The 19457-nt window shown below is 38.3% G+C and overlaps 1 protein-coding gene across 1 annotated transcript in view; it reads right to left on the reverse strand.

The window, feature by feature from the left end:
• Nucleotides 1-15761: 15761 nt before the first annotated feature.
• Nucleotides 15762-19457, reverse strand: part of LOC124605378 (vacuolar ATPase assembly integral membrane protein VMA21 homolog) — a 34813-nt gene continuing 31117 nt past the window's right edge. Inside the window, exon 4 of the mRNA XM_047137014.1 lies at nucleotides 15762-15893. The gene's annotated coding sequence lies outside the window, so the exon portion shown is untranslated. The remainder of the gene's footprint in view (nucleotides 15894-19457) is intronic.

Below are 19457 nucleotides of genomic sequence, written 5' to 3' on the forward strand. Positions count from 1 at the left end.
CGAAAATAAAACCTAAGTTGCAAAAGGAAATGCGCCATATGCAGGAACAAAACACAGTGCTCATACAAGCGTCTGCCAACGGCGAAATGCGTCAAGGCTGTAGGAAGACTATGCAATCTTTTATAACAACAAATTGCCTCCGATGAGCGTGACGTCACAACTGTTTCAGCGGTTGCGGGCGAGTTTATGCGCACGTGCAGTTGAGTCGCGTATGAGTACCTTCTCCCGCTTTTGGCTACAGCAAGCAGCCAGATGCTATCCGGAAAAATTTTACTGGTGCACCTAAGCTGGCAGATTCACGTATGCGCAACAGGCCCGAAAGTAGGGAGCGGGGGCAAACCGGGGTAACTATCTGTCCCAGCCGGCAGTTTCAGGGAGGGGCGCACCAAATTCATAATATTGAGAAAAAGACCTTGTTTCACAAAGCGCCTTGCATCCAGCGCACGTTAGTCTATCGATTACTCGTATGATTTTGAACGCATCCCTGTTGGTTTTTGAACTTCTTTCACCAAATTCTAAGTTGATTTCTGAATGAATCGTAAATTTATTTTTGAATGCGTGCATAGTGTATGTGATGTCTCTGTCAGGGGAATCCCCGTCGCATCTAAAAAAAATGCTTTTCTGCAGACAAAAGGGGACGGGTCTTTACGAGCTGAGCGAATAAAGCCGAAAGGGTGAATGACAGTCGCTGTTTATGTGGTTGACTGGGTTTGCAAATCATCAGCGTTGTTATAATTACTAGCGAATTCCATAGATTCTGGCTACCAGAGTGGAAATAAACGACTAACAGGAATAAGATTACGTGTTGGCTCCTCGGTGTATCCAAAAAATGAAATTTTGACAGAAAATTTTTGGCCAGACCGGTACACTACAGTCCCCGGCTAGCGACCGCTAAAGTTCTATTCTGGGACTACCGCGGAGAACGCGTTGTACGAGCACTTAATAACGCCTAATCGGAGAACAAATGCGGGATAACTAAACCGGTGATTGTGGCAGGGTTAGTGAAGTTACCCAGAGAATAAATGTTGACACTGGCAGGAATAGTTACAGAATTAGTGATGACAAGATTGTTTGTTAGAACGAGGAAGGAGAAGAAACGGGGCCTCAGGTAAGTATATGACGATTACAAATTTATATAAAAATTACGTACTACCACTTTTCGATCTCATGCTTCAGAAGTTAGAGTATGAATGAAATGCGAAATTATTTCCTAACATAAAACTTTTTGCTTGTAGTAGGCCTAATATTAGTACTTCGTGCATTATATTCTGTCGTGTTATAAAAATGACCATTTGTGCCAAAACAGTTTCGTTTATTTGGTGTGTGTAACAACTGCTGCAATATTAGGCAGATCTATTTCGTTTTATCTAGCCCACAGTGACAAAATACACGTAATCTGATCGAAAAACCACACCAGTCTTGGGTACTATGTGTTAATAGCTTTTCTGGTATTAGACAACGACATTTCGTTTTGTCATGTAGCACAACGTTGCCGAACTTTGATAGCATAATAGATTCTTTCCCAGAAAGGAAAGTACGCCACATAAAGCTGTGGCAAGATTACAGAGGGGAAAAAAAAAAAGAAAAAGCTAGGGCTTGAGGATTGAAATAATGTGTAGTCTTGCTTGTCTCTTGTCTTTACTCGTTCTACGTATCCTATATATAATTTTATGTCACACAGAACAGCAAGTTATTAGCTAATAGGCAGTAAAGACTGCAAATTTTCCAAATAATCCCATCCACTATTAATTGCCAGCTTTTTTAAAGCGGGGCAGGATGTCAAACCGGCCGACTGGGAGCAGGAGAGGCACCACAGGACATTTTAATTTCCAGTGGTCTGAATGTAGTTTGATGGCACCCATTAAAAAATATTACACGTTTGAATTCCACAGAGCGAAATAGAGAGACGTGCGATGGAAGAATACTGTGTGAAGAGGCGTGGCACTGCACTTCGGCACACTTAAGACCAAATAACATGTCTTACGTTGTCTCGATCATTTATGTTTTATGTATCAGACACTTAAGAAAGAAGCGCGCTACAATATGAATATATTTTTGAAAAATCAATTTTTTAAATTTTTGGCGTCCTACCTCAAACGCTCGAGGGATGGGGAGCGCCACTGTCTAATATTGGCCCGGTTCGGAAGTATCGTAGATCCGGCCCTGATGTACAGAGCAGTCTAGGTTGTATTGGGGAGGTGGTAGCCTCCACGTGACCCGTGTTTACGTTAAGTGATTTTGCTGTTCCCTCTTCGTTTATTGCTCTCACGTAAAATGAAAACAAAACGGATTTCTGTGGTTGGGAGCTATCAAGCGAATTATAATACATACTCATAAATACGGAAGGCTAAAATAGGTTATTAGTTTCAGATTTTATTTTGTTTCTACCTTTCTGACAGTCAAGCGTTAATCGCCTTGCAGAACAATGAAGTTATCTTCGTCGGTTTGTTAAAGAAATTTGACTTATTAATATTTTCTGCCGAGTCAGTCAATTTATTTGAAACGGAGTGTTTAATTCCACATTATTGCCTAGTTTCAACTGTTCGCTACATTTCATTTCAAGTTCACGTTTCCATCGTCTAGCACGTATGGCATTATGCCATAATAAAGAACCAATCATGAGATAATGCGGTACTGGTACATCTGAATTGGACATACGAATGTGCACTTTAAGCCGAATTATGCATTTTAGTAGGGTTCACAAAATTCCCAGGCTCTTGGAGTATCCTCTAACGTCTTGTTTCTTTTATGACATAATGTATGATCTATTTCTGTTTTTACACGTACGAACGTACGGGCTTCCTGTGTCATCGTAGCTGCGCAAGCACGAAGACGCCTGTCATCTGGCGCAACTGCTGAAACGAATCTATTTCTAACAGGTCGCGGGAAAATATTCAGAATGGTTGTTTGAAAAGCGTTGCTTTCAAGTAAATTTCCTTTTACACAAGATGAACTCTGTGCGCGAATGTCCGATGTTGTTGTTGTGGTCTTCAGTCCTGAGACTGGTTTGATGCAGCTCTCCATGCTACTCTATCCTGTGCAAGCCTCTTCATCTCCCAGTACCCACTGCAACCTACATCCTTCTGAATCTGCTTAGTGTATTGATCTCTTGGTCTCCCTCTACGATTTTTACCCTCCACGCTGCCCTCCAATGCTAAATTTGTGATCCCTTGATGCCTCAAAACATGTCCTACCAACCTATCCCTTCTTCTAGTCAAGTTGTGCCACAAACTTCTCTTCTCCCCAATCCTATTCAATACCTCCTCATTAGTTACGTGATCTACCCACCTTATCTTCAGCATTCTTCTGTAGCACCACATTTCGAAAGCTTCTATTCTCTTCTTGTCCAAACTGGTTATCGTCCATGTTTCACTTCCATACATGGCTACACTCCATACAAATACTTTCAGAAACGACTTCCTGACACTTAAATCTATACTCGATGTTAACAAATTTCTCTTCTTCAGAAACGATTTCCTTGCCATTGCCAGTCTACATTTTATATCCTCTCTACTTCGACCATCATCAGTTATTTTACTCCCTAAATAGCAAAACTCCTTTACTACTTTAAGTGTCTCATTTCCTAATCTAATACCCTCTAATTTCCTAATCTAATACCCTCAGCATCACCCGATTTTGAATGTCCGATGAATTTCTTAAATCACTGAGCGTTTGACTGTCATTCAAAATTCAAATCTTTGAGAACGACCATTTAGAATATTTTCGAGCCCAAAAGATCAGACATTTATGACGTTGTTAAAAAATTTGCTGGCACATTTCAGTGGTGTATCTTAAAAGTGTAACACGCGCAAAAGGATCACCATTACGTGTGAAAGCCCAGCTTCTTTTGCAGCTTATTAATTTTAGAGGCCAATATTATAGGGTACGTGAAAGCTTTTCTTTTCTTTTAGCAACACTATGTATATTAATTTAAACCATTACCTTTCCCTATTTGTGTGTTTGCGCTACTTAGCAGTGATGTGCTATTGGCTGACTACATCACATGTCCTATACTCTGAATATCCGCCGTCATCGGTTGACATGAGCTACGACCGGCTTACAAAAGCGTAACGCAATCTCGATCTCAATCCTTCGGAAAGTAACATGCCGTTTTTGGTGGAATTCGAATTTATACTTTGGTAATACGAAATATGCAGTGTACATGTTGCTGCACATCAGACATCTTTTCAAAACGTGTTTTTTCCCCCTGAGTTTAGTTTTCTAACGTGCCGAGAAATTCTACGCCAGTGTATAAAACCATAATCATTGAAAGGATTGATAAGTTTTACAGTTCCGAGGAAAAGTATACTGTTACTTAACACGGAAAAAGTGTATTTTCATCCAGGAGAAAGTGTATTTTTAACCGGGAAAAATCCGGGATTTTTTTTCCTCGTCCACATATACACCCTGGTATTTGCATCATTTTTGTACTAATTCCAGTACTATCTTGATGGTGTCCCTGAATGCATTTCAGTACGCCATCTTGTAGCATTGGCTCTGTTGCTTTCCTTCCTCCATTTGCACATTTAGTCTTCCTCAATTTTTTCAGTTCTTATTTACTATCCTGCCAGTCACGAATGCTTTCTTCTGTTGGTGGAAGGTCGAAATGCCGCTCAGCTACTCTGTTTCCACATTTTTCTGCATAAGCTATTACTTTAAATTTATAGGCTGCATCATATGAATACCTTTTACTTTTTTCCATTATGAAACTAGCTACTAAGAAAAATACTGTACTGTTACCTATAACACTAATCACTTTCAATTTAAGTTCACTGGCACTATAGACTGCAGTGATGCATCATAGGCTAGGCAGTGTCCTGGGTTTGTGATGGCGGGGCGGGAGGAAGACTTTGTTAGCAAGGTTGTGAATCACCACAACTCATTTTCATTGCATCGTTGCACTGCTGTTGTCAGTTGAATCCAATATTGCCAGATAGAGACATGTTTCCCGTGGCATCAAATATATGGCCATTTGTAAGACTGGCAGGAATTTTAAATCCAACACTGAACATTTGATATTAATTTCAAGTATAAGACACACCTGAATTTTGGAGATAATTTTTTTGAAGAAAAAAGTGCATTTTATAGTCCACAAAATACAGTAACCAATCACAGTGTGTTAGATATATTGCATAATGTGAATAGTAGTAATTAATACTTTGTAACACATAGCAAGCCTCGCGAGCACCAAATACGTAGAGCTGAATGTTGACATATTACTTTTACTGTTTCACACAGGAAATTCTGCCAGTCCTGTCTGGCTAAAAGTTTGGCAATCAAGATGGTCTGGAAATTGATGCTGATCAATACCATCAGTCTTCTGAGCATACTTCAGTGTCCACCATTGGGCATGACAGCAGAATGTTTACTCAGTGAGTGAGACTCTGCTTAAAGACTCAGATTGGAACTGTTGCTGCCCAAATGCAAGAGGCTTGATCAGGTATTGGAAGCTATATGAGAGTTAGCTGTAATTTCACTGTATCAAACACATACTTTTATTCTGTCCTTTAACTCTCAGTGGAAGAGGTGTACAGGTTCCAACATCCACACAACAAGAGCTTAAGAGGTTAGCAGTATAGAGCAATCTGCTACAGACGTGGGAACTTCTTATAGGAACAGGGCACAATTACACAAGGACATTTTTTTACACTGAGCAAACACAGGGACCTTTGATAACTTGTCTCCTTTAACAATCAACACGATTTTGAAGGAATTATAAGTAGGCAGAAATGTGGACACAGCATAGGACTATAGTAGACTTGAAAACACACACTGAACTGGAAGAAAAGCAAGGAAAAAAATGATTGTGACATTTGAATTCTGAGTATCATTCAGAAGGTGATACTTCAAAGCAGAATTTGAGGAAAACAGACTGTGGTCAGGAAAGTGGCATCAAAGTGAATGGGGATTGATAAGAGTACATTCATACACCAGCTGATGCCATTAGCAAATTAGGGCAGTAAGCCTTTTTATAAAATGACCGCTGTACACAGAGAACACTAAACTGTGATAAAAGATGAGAAACAATTACTGAAGCCCAATGAAGAGGACTCTGATGTTCAGAAACGCCTTTATGATGAGGGGGAGAGTCTATATAATTATATTAAAGTGAAGTATAGCAACCTGCTTCCCTGGTACTATAAATATGATGCTGGCAACAATCAGAGCAAAATGCCTCGGACCTTTGGAGGTGACGGAGTCCCACCTCTAATTGACAAACCAGGGACTCCTAAGATACGACTCGGCAAAAGAATGGTAACGAGATGGGGAGCTATAATATCAATGGGGGCTACTCTGGGAAGAAGGTAGAGCTGGCAGAGGCTGCAAGTAAGATGGGGTTGGACGTTTTAGCTGTTAGTGACATTCGGGTAAGGGGTGAGAAAGAAGAGGAAGTCGGAGAATGCAAGGTCTACCTGTCAGGAGTCAAAGCAGGAATAGCACAATGGGGTGTAGGGCTTTTCATCAGGAAAGAAATGGAACCCAGCGTAGTTGCAATAAGGTATGTAAACGAATGACTGATGTGGATAGATTTGACAGTGTCTAGCAAGAAAATTAGGATTGTGTCAGTATATTCGCATTGTGAAGGGACAGATCAAGATAAGATGGATAGTTTTTATGACGCACTCAGTGATGTAGTTGTTAGAGTAAAGGACAAGGACAGTTTTCTGCTCATGGGTGATTTTAATGCTGGGATTGGAAATTGAACAGAAGGGTATGAAAAGGTTATGGGTAAATTTGGAGAGGATATGGAGGCCAATAGGGACGGGAAACAACTCTTTGATTTCTGTGCCAGTATGGGCTTAGTAATCACAAACTTCTTTTTTAAACATAAGAACATTCACCGGTATACTTGGGAAGGCAGGGGAACCAGATCTGTCATTGACTATATAATAACAGATCAGGAATTCAGGAAGGCTGCGAGGGGGACACGTGTATTCAGGGGATTCTTTGATGACACTGATCATTATTTAATCTGCAGTGAAATTGGGATTGTGAAGCCGAAAGTGCAGGAGGTCAGGTCCATATGTAGGAGGATAAGAGTGGAGAAACTTCAGGATAAGGAAATCGGACACAAGTACATAACAGCGATCTCAGAAAGGTACCAGTTGGTTGAATGTAGTCAGTTACAGTCATTGGAAAAGGAATGGACAAGGTACAGGGATACAGTACTAGAAGTGGCTAAGGAATGTCTTGGAACAGTAGTGTATAGAAGTAGGATGAAGCAAACAGCTTGGTGGAATGACACAGTCAAGGCAGCCTGTAAAAGGAAAAAGAAGGCGTATCAAAAATGGCTACATACTAGAACTCAGGTAGACAGAGAAAGTTATGTTGAAGAAAGAAACAAAGCCAAACAGATAATTGCAGCATCCAAGAAGAAATCTTGGCAAGACTTTGGAAACAGGTTGGAGACTATGGGTCAAGCTGCTGGAAAACCATTCTGAAGTGTAATTAGCAGTCTTCGAAAGGGAGGTAAGAAGGAAATGACAAGTATTTTGGACAGGTCATGAAAACTGCTGGTGAATCCTGTTGATGCCTTGGGCAGATGGAGGGAATATTTTGAAGAGTTGCTCAATGTAGGTGAAAATACGATCAGTAATGTTTCAGATTTTGATGTACAATGGGACAGGAATGATGATGGAAATAGGATCACATTTGAGGAAGTGGAGAAAATGATGGAGAAAATGGTCAATAGACTGCAGTGCAATAAAGCAGCCAGGGTGTCTGAAATTAAGTCTGAACTCATCAAATACAGTGGAATGTCAGGTATTAAATGGCTACACAGGATAATTGAAATGGCGTGGGAGTCGGGACAAGTTCCATCAGTCTGGATGAAAGCAGTCATCACACCAATCTTTAATCATGGAAACAGAAAAGATTGTAAAAACTACAGAGGTATCTCTTTGATCAGCGTTGTGGGTAAAATCTTCTCAGGTATTGTTGAAAGGAAAGTGCAAGTATTAGTTGAGGACAAACTGGATGAAAATCGGTGTGGGTTTAGGCCCCTTAGAGGTTGTCAGGACCAGATCTTTAGCTTATGGCAAATAATGGAGAAGTGTTACGAGTGGAATAGGGAATTTTATCTATGTTTTATAGATCTAGAAAAGGCATATGACCGGGTTCCTAGGAGGAAGTTATTGTCTGTTCTACGTGATTACAGAATAGGAGGCAAACTTTTGCAAGCAATTAAAGGTCTTTACATAGATAGTCAGGCAGCAGTTAGAGTTGACGGTAAATTGAGTCCATGGTTCAGAGTAGTTTCAGGGATAAGACAAGGCTGCAACCTGTCTCCACTATTGTTCATATTATTTATGGATCATATGTTGAAAACAATAAACTGGCTGGGTGAGACTAAGATAGGTGAACACAAAATAAGCAGTCTCGCATATGCGGATGACTTAGTTGTGATGGCAGATTCTATTGAAAGTTTGCAAAGTAATATTTCAGAGCTAGATCAGAAATGTAAGGACTATGGTATGAAGATTAGCATCTCCAAAACAAAAGTCATGTCAGTGGAAAAGAGATATAAACGGATTGAGTGCCAAATTGGAGGAACAAAGTTAGAACAGGTGGACGGTTTCAAGTACTTAGAATGCATATTCTCACAGGATGGCAACATAGTGAAAGAACTGGAAGCGAGGTGTACCAAAGCTAATGCAGTGAGCGTCCGGTGTAAATAATACTTTTATTACAGTCGCGAAAGACGGAATATTTCTCAATATTACATACGACACCTATGTGGTACTTAAATGAGCTATTGTTATACAGTAAATTTGTGCAATGGTTTACTATATTTAATGCTGCATAACAACTGTGTTGAACATCGAAAAAAAATTAAGTCATTTATGGGGGGAAGGTATCAGTCAAGAAGACGTGTAAAAATCAAATTTTTGGGCCAAATAGTTTTTGTGGAATTGAATGATAAGTGTGGCAAAGCAGTGGGAACACCATGTGTCTACACAGGCGAGCAGTGCAGTGATGACAAAATCGCGCACAGCGCGGAATGCGGCGAGCACGTGTCTGCAGCAGGAAAGGTTTAATGAAGAGACAAAGCACTAGAAATTTCAAAAAATTGCATTCAAACGAATATAATTCGTGAAGTAAGGCACTTCGATATTGTTTTTAAATAATGAAAATACTAAGCATCGCACAAGGTTTGAACTCATAACCTTTCACGTAGCAGCCCAACACCTGAACCGTTACGCTAACGCACCTCTTCTGACTACATAACGCCATGAGGAGTACAACACGTCACGCAAAATACTGACAAACACTGTTGGTACAACTACGAATTACTCACGCTTCGTCGAAGTACAATAGGAAATAAACAATTACCGCTGTTCTTTATTGCGAAAAAGCTGTTCGTGAGAGTGATACAAACACCTTTCCTTGCTATCGCCTGAATTAGGAGTCCTATTGCTTGTTTGGTTTAGTTAATTAATAGAATATGAAGCAATTGGTTGAAAGAATGCTTTTTCCAAGCTTTCTATAAAAGAATGCCTGCTATCAAGACATTGCTTTTGTTCTATTACTTTATTTATGACTGAACGTTTCTAAAACTGAAGACACTCGTCCATGCTCTGCACTGCAGTCGAGATATGGCAACGTCGTTCTCTGTTCATTGGCTGACTGTGTTTTGTGACGTCAGATGCGCAGAACCAACCCAAACTCTGCCGCCAACATAAATGACGCGCACTTTAGTAGAGGGGAACAATGGCAGGAGGGTGTGCACAATGAGAAAATAAAAAAAAAACTGGGAATGAACTCTATAGATGTAGCAGTTAGGGCGAACAGGCTTAGATGGTGGGTTCATGTTACACGCATGGGAGAAGCAAGGTTACCCAAGAGATTCATGGGTCCAGCAGTAGAGGGTAGGAGGAGTCGGGGTAGACCAGGGAGAAGGTACCTGGATTCGGTTAAGAATGATTTTGAAGTATTGAAGTAATAGGCTTAACATCAGAAGAGGCACCAATGTTAGCACTGAATAGCGGATCACGGAGGACTATGCTCCAGACTGAACACTGAAAGGCATAATCAGTCTTAAATGATGATGATGATGATGAAGTATAGAACTATGAAGTGCACAGCTGATACTGGCATGTGTTTCTGCACTCTTCCCACCAGCTAACAATGAAAGTGCAGGACACATTCACTACATGACAATTTCAGAAAACTGTGCCAAGAACTTGACATGTCAAAAAGCCTTACGTTACCAGTAAAATCTAGCTGAGCATTCAAATTCATACTGAACCCATTGTTATGTGTTGTATACAGTACAAGGTTTCGTGCGAATATTCAAACTACTGTCATAAGATCGAAAGGGAGACTGTCGTTCAATTTTCTGAGCTTTCATTATCAACTAGTACTTAGGCAGATGATCAGAATCTATAGTGAAATTACTTCCCATTGAGAACCTCTATGTACAAAGCAAAATGATGAATTTTGAAGAGACTTTTCACTAAATTTAAGGAGGTCTTCTGCCAAAAAAGAGAGGCATTTAGGAACTTTTTCCTGACTATGTGACAGTCTGGACTTACCTGTATCTGTGGCACTATTGTATGTGTACATCATTATTTTTGTGTGTGTGGGAGGGATAGAAAGAAGCACATGTAATTGTAATTGTAATTGTAATTATTATTATTATTGCAAGGAAGGAAATCTATGGGATTGGTAATAAATTGCCCCACCCCCCTTTTTTTGGGACTAAGGCACTTGTCAAAGATGCAGTGGTCAAAAGCCAGCTTGCTTGCAGTTGTGATGAAGCAATTTCTAGAGGAAAATATTGATTTGTTGGACATTTTTATTTATTTTTTGTTGGTTACAACAGACACAGTCTTTGTCAAAAAACATTTAGTATTATTGAATTTCATCAAAAATCCATTTCTTGACGGCTGCACATTTGCTTTGTTGCTTGGTCTGCCTCTGTCAGCATTGAACTATCTGCTGACCTAGAAAACACAGCACTGTTTCAGCAGCATTGCATTGAAGAAAAAGGAAAAAAAAAGATTGTAATATCTTCACAAGTACAGTTTACTGTGATGATGTCATTACCCTAAAGTCCAGTTCACGCACATCTACAGCACCTACTGCATTCTCCAGATTCAGATTTAGGTTTTCTGTGATTCACTTAGGATCTATGCAGTGTTGGTTCTTTAGAAATGGAACAGCCGATTTTCTTACCTGTCCTTCTCCAATACAAGCCTGTGCTCCATATAATGACTTCATCACCAGGACATCATACCCTAATCTTTTTTCTTTGAATTTTCCAGTTTCTTGACACTGCTCTCCCAACAGTCACATAGTACACTCAAGAACATTATACCATGTCCAATCTTCTTATAACACCAAATCCCTTCACAAAAACAATTATATGTCATAAGTGGCCTGTTGACAATGAGACATGTAATGCAACACAACTGGATGTATTCCTAGTGAGGTAGTGAAAGTATTTAACCTTCAATCATGTACTGTCATTGGCTGCCTAGAATCCATTATGCACTTACACACATTACTGACAACATTAAGCTGTCAGTATATGCTGCAAAATACTTCCAACACATGATGGATAATGTCTTGTGTAACACATTTATTTTACAAAGTACCATTTCTCAATAGAGCAGTTTGTGTGACATGACCCCACAACAAATTAAGCACTTCCATCTCCTGATGTTCCTATACAGTATTTCCAAAAAACCTGGAATGCAATCACAGGATGATGACAAATATAGCATACAGTGAGATAACTATATAGCCAACTGTTAACGCAACAAGGGCTAGGTATGCATTGTGTAACACCAGCAATGTCTTTGCATTTCAACCTGCCTGGGAAGAATCTACAGATTCACAAGGTTCCATTGTCAAACATGACAATCACACACTGCATATATGATATGGCAGACTACATTCACATTTAGCTCATAAATCTTTGTACAAAATTGGTTATAGCACAGCTAGCCATTTTTATCAGATGCGTAAACAGTGAACTTGAGGTCAAAAAGAGCTGCTGGACTTGTTAGATGCAATGAACATTCTTAGCAGCACAGAAGGAAGTGTAGAAAATACAGGTTTATCATGAGATTTATTAGTTTCTGCGCCTGGAGACAGAGTACCAGCCATTTAGTAAATAAATCAGGACTCTTAGCGCAACTGTATGAGAAAATGAAAAAGAGCTTCCAATATCTAGTGAAATCAGAGGGTTTCTAAGCATGACTCACCAGGAGAATTTATGTGCAAACAAAGTCACTTTGAAAAATTTAATAAGTGTAGTTCCTACAACTAACATAAGGGTGCATGAAACAGCACCATTTAGAGAAGATACAGATGAGCCAGTTACGTTTGCTGACGTTAGTAATGTGTGTGTTCCTGAACTGGACCAGTCTTCATGCAAAAGAGACCTTGCATTCTTTACCAATAAAATCAGCTACCCGAATGACTTAACACTTCAGGATAAGGATCTGTTGATAACACATTTCCTTGGCCGTATACATGCATTCAAAATGAAATTGGCACTTTGGGAAGAATCAACTGGCAAAGTACATGCAGGTCATTTTCCAAAATTGTCTTCACCGAAGGACTCTGGGTTTAACAGATTTCAAACGCTAACCACCTATTCTAGTTAAGATTTCCAGTGCTGATTTAACAATGTCGCAGCACTACACAGTTATTTTCCTCTGTTTTTCTCTTCATATTCAGTGAAGATTGGTGACATTTGCTTTGATCTACAACTTGAAGTTGATCTGCAACTTGCAGTAACTGACTGTAGTGCTACAGGGAATATAAGGACAGATTTCTCTGATTATACAAGATGGCTGGAGGCATAATATCAATGTTGCATTCCACCTGTGTCTGTGAGCAACTGTTTTCAACAATGGGGAACAATAACATGCATGTTACACTAATGGCTCCTCTTCTAAAAGGGAAAAAGAGCAAGAAGAGGGAGTGTGAGAGTTCATTAAAATCAATACATGTATAAGGTATGATTAAGGATTATTAGAAATATGTACCTACTTAATAATGTAATGATGTGGCAACATTACATTTTTAGTCTGTTTAATTTAAAGCAGTGAAAACTCATTTACAGTAACTTGCACACTTCTTGTTGCAAAATGAATAAGCCTGAGACATATCTTCATATCTTCACGCAGCTCCCCACTCCCTAACTCTCCTGTAATGATGGAGGAGAGGAGGTTCGGTACTTGTAGGCCTGTGCTTATCACCTGTTCGTAGGAGACAGCTGTGAAGTCCCTTTGTAATGAGTTACAATGTTTAATATTGATTTTAACCTCATAGAAATAAATGTTTTGAGTGCCTGTACACACAGTTTCAGAAGCAGAGAATTCAGCATGTGGACTAGACATTTGCAATATTTCTCGAGATGAATACTGTCAAGAATTATATTACATATAATTCCTGATCCAATTCTTAACGTGCACTAAATCTAATGGCAGTTACACTGTTCAATCATTCTCTGAACATTTTACACAGTTTATTCAATGCCCACTGATGCCAAGCAATCAGACCAGAAGAACTTTCAAATTCAAGAGCAGATCCTTCACATCTGGATTCGTTGCACCAATGAGTGCATGCTAAAGGAGGAAATAAATCGCTAAATTCTCAATGCAGTTCGTCACAGTAATGGTGTGCATTCATGAACAACCTTCTGAGTACATGCATGCAAAAAATAAACTTAGGCAAACTAACATTCTACTTCTACAATCTTAGAAATTTATTACACTGTAATTTGTTAATTGCTGTGAAAATATTTTGAACAATGTGTGGTGTTTCATGCAAACAAAAAATACAATTACTGGTAATACTGGAGTTTTTTTACTAATTTTAATGACAATAGAAAAATAGTATAGCAATATAAACAAACAAAAGTCATTTTTACATAGTGGCTTCACAAATTCTGCGAAATGCTACCAGAAAGGATGGATTAAATTTTCTCAGCCAATGTGAGTGCACACTAAACAATGCAAAATCAGTGGTTTATGACTTCTCACAGAATTCCCTGTGTGCTACTATTTCACATGCTCATCAAAATCCAGAAAAGAAACATAGCCGTAAGAGATATCTGAAGCAGTGCAACATGCACTTACCCAACAAGCAGGCTGAACATCATACAAAATTACTATAACATACAGGGCACACTAATTTTACTTGTGTAATGCTCAAGCCCTCATCTAAATTTTAGGTAAAAATAAGATGGCGAATGTAATACAGTACACTTGTTATTTTTCTTAAGTGTTCACTGTTTTCTCTGAACAATGGTCTTTGGATAAGAGCAACAAACAAAGCAAAGTAATAAATTTATGGTAAAGTTGAGCTGATATTACAGTAGAATGCACATTTTAAATATCTTAAGCATCTAAATATTAAAACTGCTACATTTCTTGCAAACTAGTGACCCCTCACCACATACTCATCACTACAAAATAAAACCATCACAAAGAGAGACTAATTGGCTAGAAAGCCAGCAGCGCCGATGTGGCCAAGAAAGTATTTAAACTGTTTCTACAGTAAATAAGTATTGCATTTGCAGTGTGGTAAACTGAACTTATCTCCTGCATTTACACCTCTGATATGGGTTAATCTGCAAACACGACATGGTAGTTCTTATCTTAAGTCTGACAGGAAAAAATGGAGTCCACTCCTATGTAACATCTGTTCTGTTACTTTCTTCTATTGCAATGGTTACTACTGCCATTATAATGATATTTTTAGTTCTACAATTTTTTCACAAGAGAAGCACAAAGGCTACATAAACAAATCCTTCCCCTTGGAACATTACCAAAACTTATGAAAATACAAGTCTCCAGAAAACCCTGGTTCCAATGCTCCACGAAAAAATTAAAATTTTGTACAGCTAATACTGCTCATTGTAAGCAATCCTGTCACCAAAATGATATTATGTTAATGTACTGACATTGAAATTGTTTTTATTCTTACATCTCAAGATCATGTGACCATGGTATGGCGACTGAAATATTATCCTACACATACTACAAGATTACACTGGAAAAAAAATTCAATAAAATTTACTGCACTGCAATGTTCTGTACAACCAGTATTAGTTACTATTCACCTACTAAAATACTGAACTAACACTGTGTAATTGAATAATATACATGTTTGTACCATTACTGATGTTTTCCAAAACAAAATAAACAGACAAAATGAGCCAGAGTTTGGTGTGTCCCTAATAATTTGCTATGTCTGAAGTACTAAATGGCAGATTGGTTTGTAAGTTGATATTAGAATGTTATGAGTATAGTTATTCTGTGCAAGTCCTCATCCAGCATTAAGGCACCAGATAAATGAATTTTCACAGATCCTAAGTATGGAACTACTAAACTGAACAATTAACATTTGAGAATTGTCATATTTGATAGTCTTTTTTAAGACCTATGTGTGGGACCCCAGGTTGTGGAATACAATGCAGCACAAAGAACAGTGCCAGTAATTGAAAACAGGAATCACTATTTGCCAGTATAAAAGCCACAGTATTCTCTTACACAACTTAAATAAATGTGTACAATGTCACAGAGTAGTTGTTAAAATGAAACTGTGGTATTATAAGAAAATTATGAAGGTCCAATTAGTTGCTCAGGATGTTCCAATAATCACTATGTGTGTAAAACTTTCTATTCATTATCTCCTTCCTTTCTAAGGCATAAAACCCTTGCTCTAAAAGTTCCAAGAGTGGGTACTCACAACTGTTCCATGACAGTTTTTACTGACCCACAACACTTCAAATGTGTTGATGGAAACTGATGTAGTTCAGCATGACACATGCCCACTCAGTTACATTTTATTGCTTGCAAAACATCTATCATCATATCACCAATCATCTGATGGGCACCTGCTTCCTCATTCTATCCACACAATGAAGATACCTGCAACAGAAGATAAAACACTGCAGTTTATTTTGATTCAACAATTACACTTGAAATAGTTTGGAAAATATACCAGCAAGATAACAAAAGAGTACAGAAACATAGAAATTGAATCCACAAATTTAGTAGCACTTGACTTCAAATCTTTTTTCTATCCTGTAGGTAGGAGGTTCACTTGAACTGCGTACTTTTTTTTTTACACCACTGCCAACCACTGACAGTTAAGTATCACTTAATATATATCTGACATCACTGTACTGAATCACACAATCAAAAAAATTTAAATTTCTAACATAATCAAAGAAATTTAAATTTCTATGCTTGCATCCAGGTTTGTGAAACATATTTCATCACATCTGATGTATTTGCAAGGCAGAGTGCGATTTGTGCTTTTAACCAGTGGGGGGGGATGGGATGTCTTAGGGGGTTAGTAGAATTATATATGCTACTAGCTTGGACTGTGGCATTACGCATGGTTAAACAGCTATTTATAAATAGATGTTAATGCCGAAACTCACTATTCACGCTTATGCACTATCAGAAAAGCCATCCCTTGTTATATCTTTAAAAGTATATTATAGGTAAAGCTTATTTACAAAATCATATACATACAGGTATACAAGGGGACTCCAAAAAGTAGAGGCACATTTGTGAAAAGCTGTACTTATTCTGATGATAGAAAACTGAAACATATTAATAGTAAGACTTATTAAAAACTTTCAGTGTTCGGCTCCACAGATTTAAATTATATGTAAAATTTTACTACAGTGCATGGGAAATAAACATCCCAGGTTGGGATGCATGAATTAAAACCAGAAGAGGGGATGGTCTGATGCAGAGGGGGGAAATCCCCCCCCCCCCCCCAAACCCCCCCTGCAAATCGCACACTGTTGCAAAGACATCAACTTCTCTTTAAGTGAGGTATGGTCTGTTCCACAAGATAAAATTACACAATCCTTGAAGCAATGTGAGGCGTTTTCAGAAAGTATGTGTACTAGATTGCTATATTTTTCCAAAAAACACACAGTACTGTTGAAACGAAAAAAATAAAATAAAATAAATAAATAAATAAATAAAAATTACAGACTATTGTCAAAATGCTTGCAGACTATTTTTCCATATAACCACCAGCCTGTTCAATGCATGTGGCAAGTTTTAGCACAAAGTTCTTTATGTCCTCCTCAAAGAACTCTGTTAGCTCCTACTCGCACTTCAGAGCCTCTTTGTGCACCTGCTCAACGAATGAAAACTCAGTTCCATTGAGTGCCTTCAGAGAGGAGAGAAGATGATAATCTGAAGGCACCAAGTGAGAGGAATACAGGGGATGGTTCAGAATGCCCCACCCAAAGAAGTCCTGGAGCGCCTCGGTGGCAAAGGCTGTGTGAGGACGAACGTTGTCTTGCACCAAGCACAGTCCTCTCACCAGCATTCCCCTACTTTTGTTTTGAATGCTCCTTTCGAGATTTTTAGGATCTCACAATATTGTTGTTCATTGATTGTCTCCCCGAGGCAGAAATTTGACCAAAATGACACCTTTTCTGTCCCAAAACTATGAGGCCATGATTCTTTTACCCAAAACTGTGGTTTTGAATATTTTGGCAGATGGTAAATAGTGTGACACCACTGTGATGATGGTCTTTTTGTTTCAGGCATGTAATGAGCCACCCAAGTTTCATCTCCAGTTACACAAGAACTCAGAAAATCCTCACCTTCCAAGTTAAGGTCGCTCAAGAATCTCACAGGTGCTACTGACCCAATTTTTAATGTGATGTTGTCAGCTGTTTTGGGATCCATCTTGCACACAGTTTCCAGTATCCCAGAGTTTCTTCGTGGATTTTGTATAAGAGACTTGTGAAGAAATGTGGAAACCTTGCAGAAATTTTCTCCATTGTCAATCTGTGGTCTTTGCAAACAGTCGCCTTCATTTTTTGCACCAACTCAACAGTCAAAATGGAATGTCTTCCACCCCTCTGCTCATCATGAACATTTGCTCTGCCTTTGCCAAACTACCTACAACACTTAAACACTCATTCTGTTCATAGCACCTTTGCCATAGACCACTCTGATTCATGAAAAAATTTGGGCAGAAGTTATTCCTTCTATGAGTAGAAAGTGGATCACAGCACATGGCTCATACTTGGCGAGATTTCATACTGGAAACTTTCACACAACTGGACACTTCAATATGAGTTTATGTTTTGTTTCTGTGATGCTTGGTCTGGTCATGGGGTCCTCCCTCTACCACACAGTGTTGCCAACCCACAATAAACAAAAAACCACCATCTTTTGTGGTCATAGTACATTACTTTCTGAACATGCCTCGCATTATCTTATCTAATACTAGCCAACTGCCTTACCTGCATTTTACCCATTTTATCCTTTTTCATATTATTACTAGAATGATTAACTACATTTAAAAAAAAAATTACTTTACTTACAAGGACCTTATATTCTGGCCTCCTTCGATTTCCTTAAGGTTTATAGGGTTTGAAGGTCAGTGTTTGGACACCAATTTCCCAAAGCACTACTCCCAATCGTAAAAATTAAAAAAAAGAAATGTGAAAAAAAAAAACTTTGAATCTTGGAGGATTTCTGAGCACTGCTACGTACAAAAAATTTCAATTTGATTAACATAACGTTTGCCAGCTGACTGCATCATGTAAAAGTCTAGTATATAATATTGCTGGTTCAAATTTCGCTAACAGTAACTTTTATTGTGTTTTTATTTAAATTCCACATTTAATGACAAATGGAAACGGTAAATAACAAATATTGAATATTATATACAAATAGCAGTTTTGTAATTACTGATAGCCTGAAGTATTCACAATAAATTAAAATTCAGTAAACAAATGTGAAACATCAAATACAAAATAAAATACTTTTTTATTTCTACAGATTAAATAGCATTAGTGATGTATATAATTTTTTCATTTAATAAATTCACATCTGTCTTATAGTTTATTTTCATACAACCAGCAACTAAAAATAAAAACTGTTATTTTTATTTAAAAATTACGATTCAATATTTGTTGATGAAATTTTCATCTATTAATAAATGAGGAATTTAAGTAAGAAAATTTATTGGGCTGAGATTTGGGCCAGGGACTTTACCTAGGACTTCATGCAACACATCACACAACAGACACTTACAAGGGGCAGCCAAATGAAATGAGACAGATGTAAGAAAGCATGTAAACTTTTCATTATTTCAAATGTAATTGCCATAACTGTTAAAACATTTGTCACATTGCTAGATAAGATGGTCAATGCCTTCATGGAGAAATGTTTAGGGTTGTCTACAGAACCATGATTGTACCCAGGAGTGTACCTTTTTGCCTCAAGCATATCTATGACCACAAATGTCTTTCTTCAGGGCTCCAAAAATGTGGAAGTCACATGGGGAGAGATTGGGATTATCTGGAAGACATGTCAGGACTTTCCAGCAAAACTTCTGCAGCATACTTGAAACAGCCTTGGCAACTTGTGGGCCACCTGATCTCTCCCTGTTCGATTTCCATATATTTGGAGTCTCGAAGAGACATTGATGGCCATCAATACAGT

This window comes from Schistocerca americana, chromosome 3 (assembly GCF_021461395.2).
Source record: "Schistocerca americana isolate TAMUIC-IGC-003095 chromosome 3, iqSchAmer2.1, whole genome shotgun sequence".
NCBI classification, from domain to species: domain Eukaryota; kingdom Metazoa; phylum Arthropoda; class Insecta; order Orthoptera; family Acrididae; genus Schistocerca; species Schistocerca americana.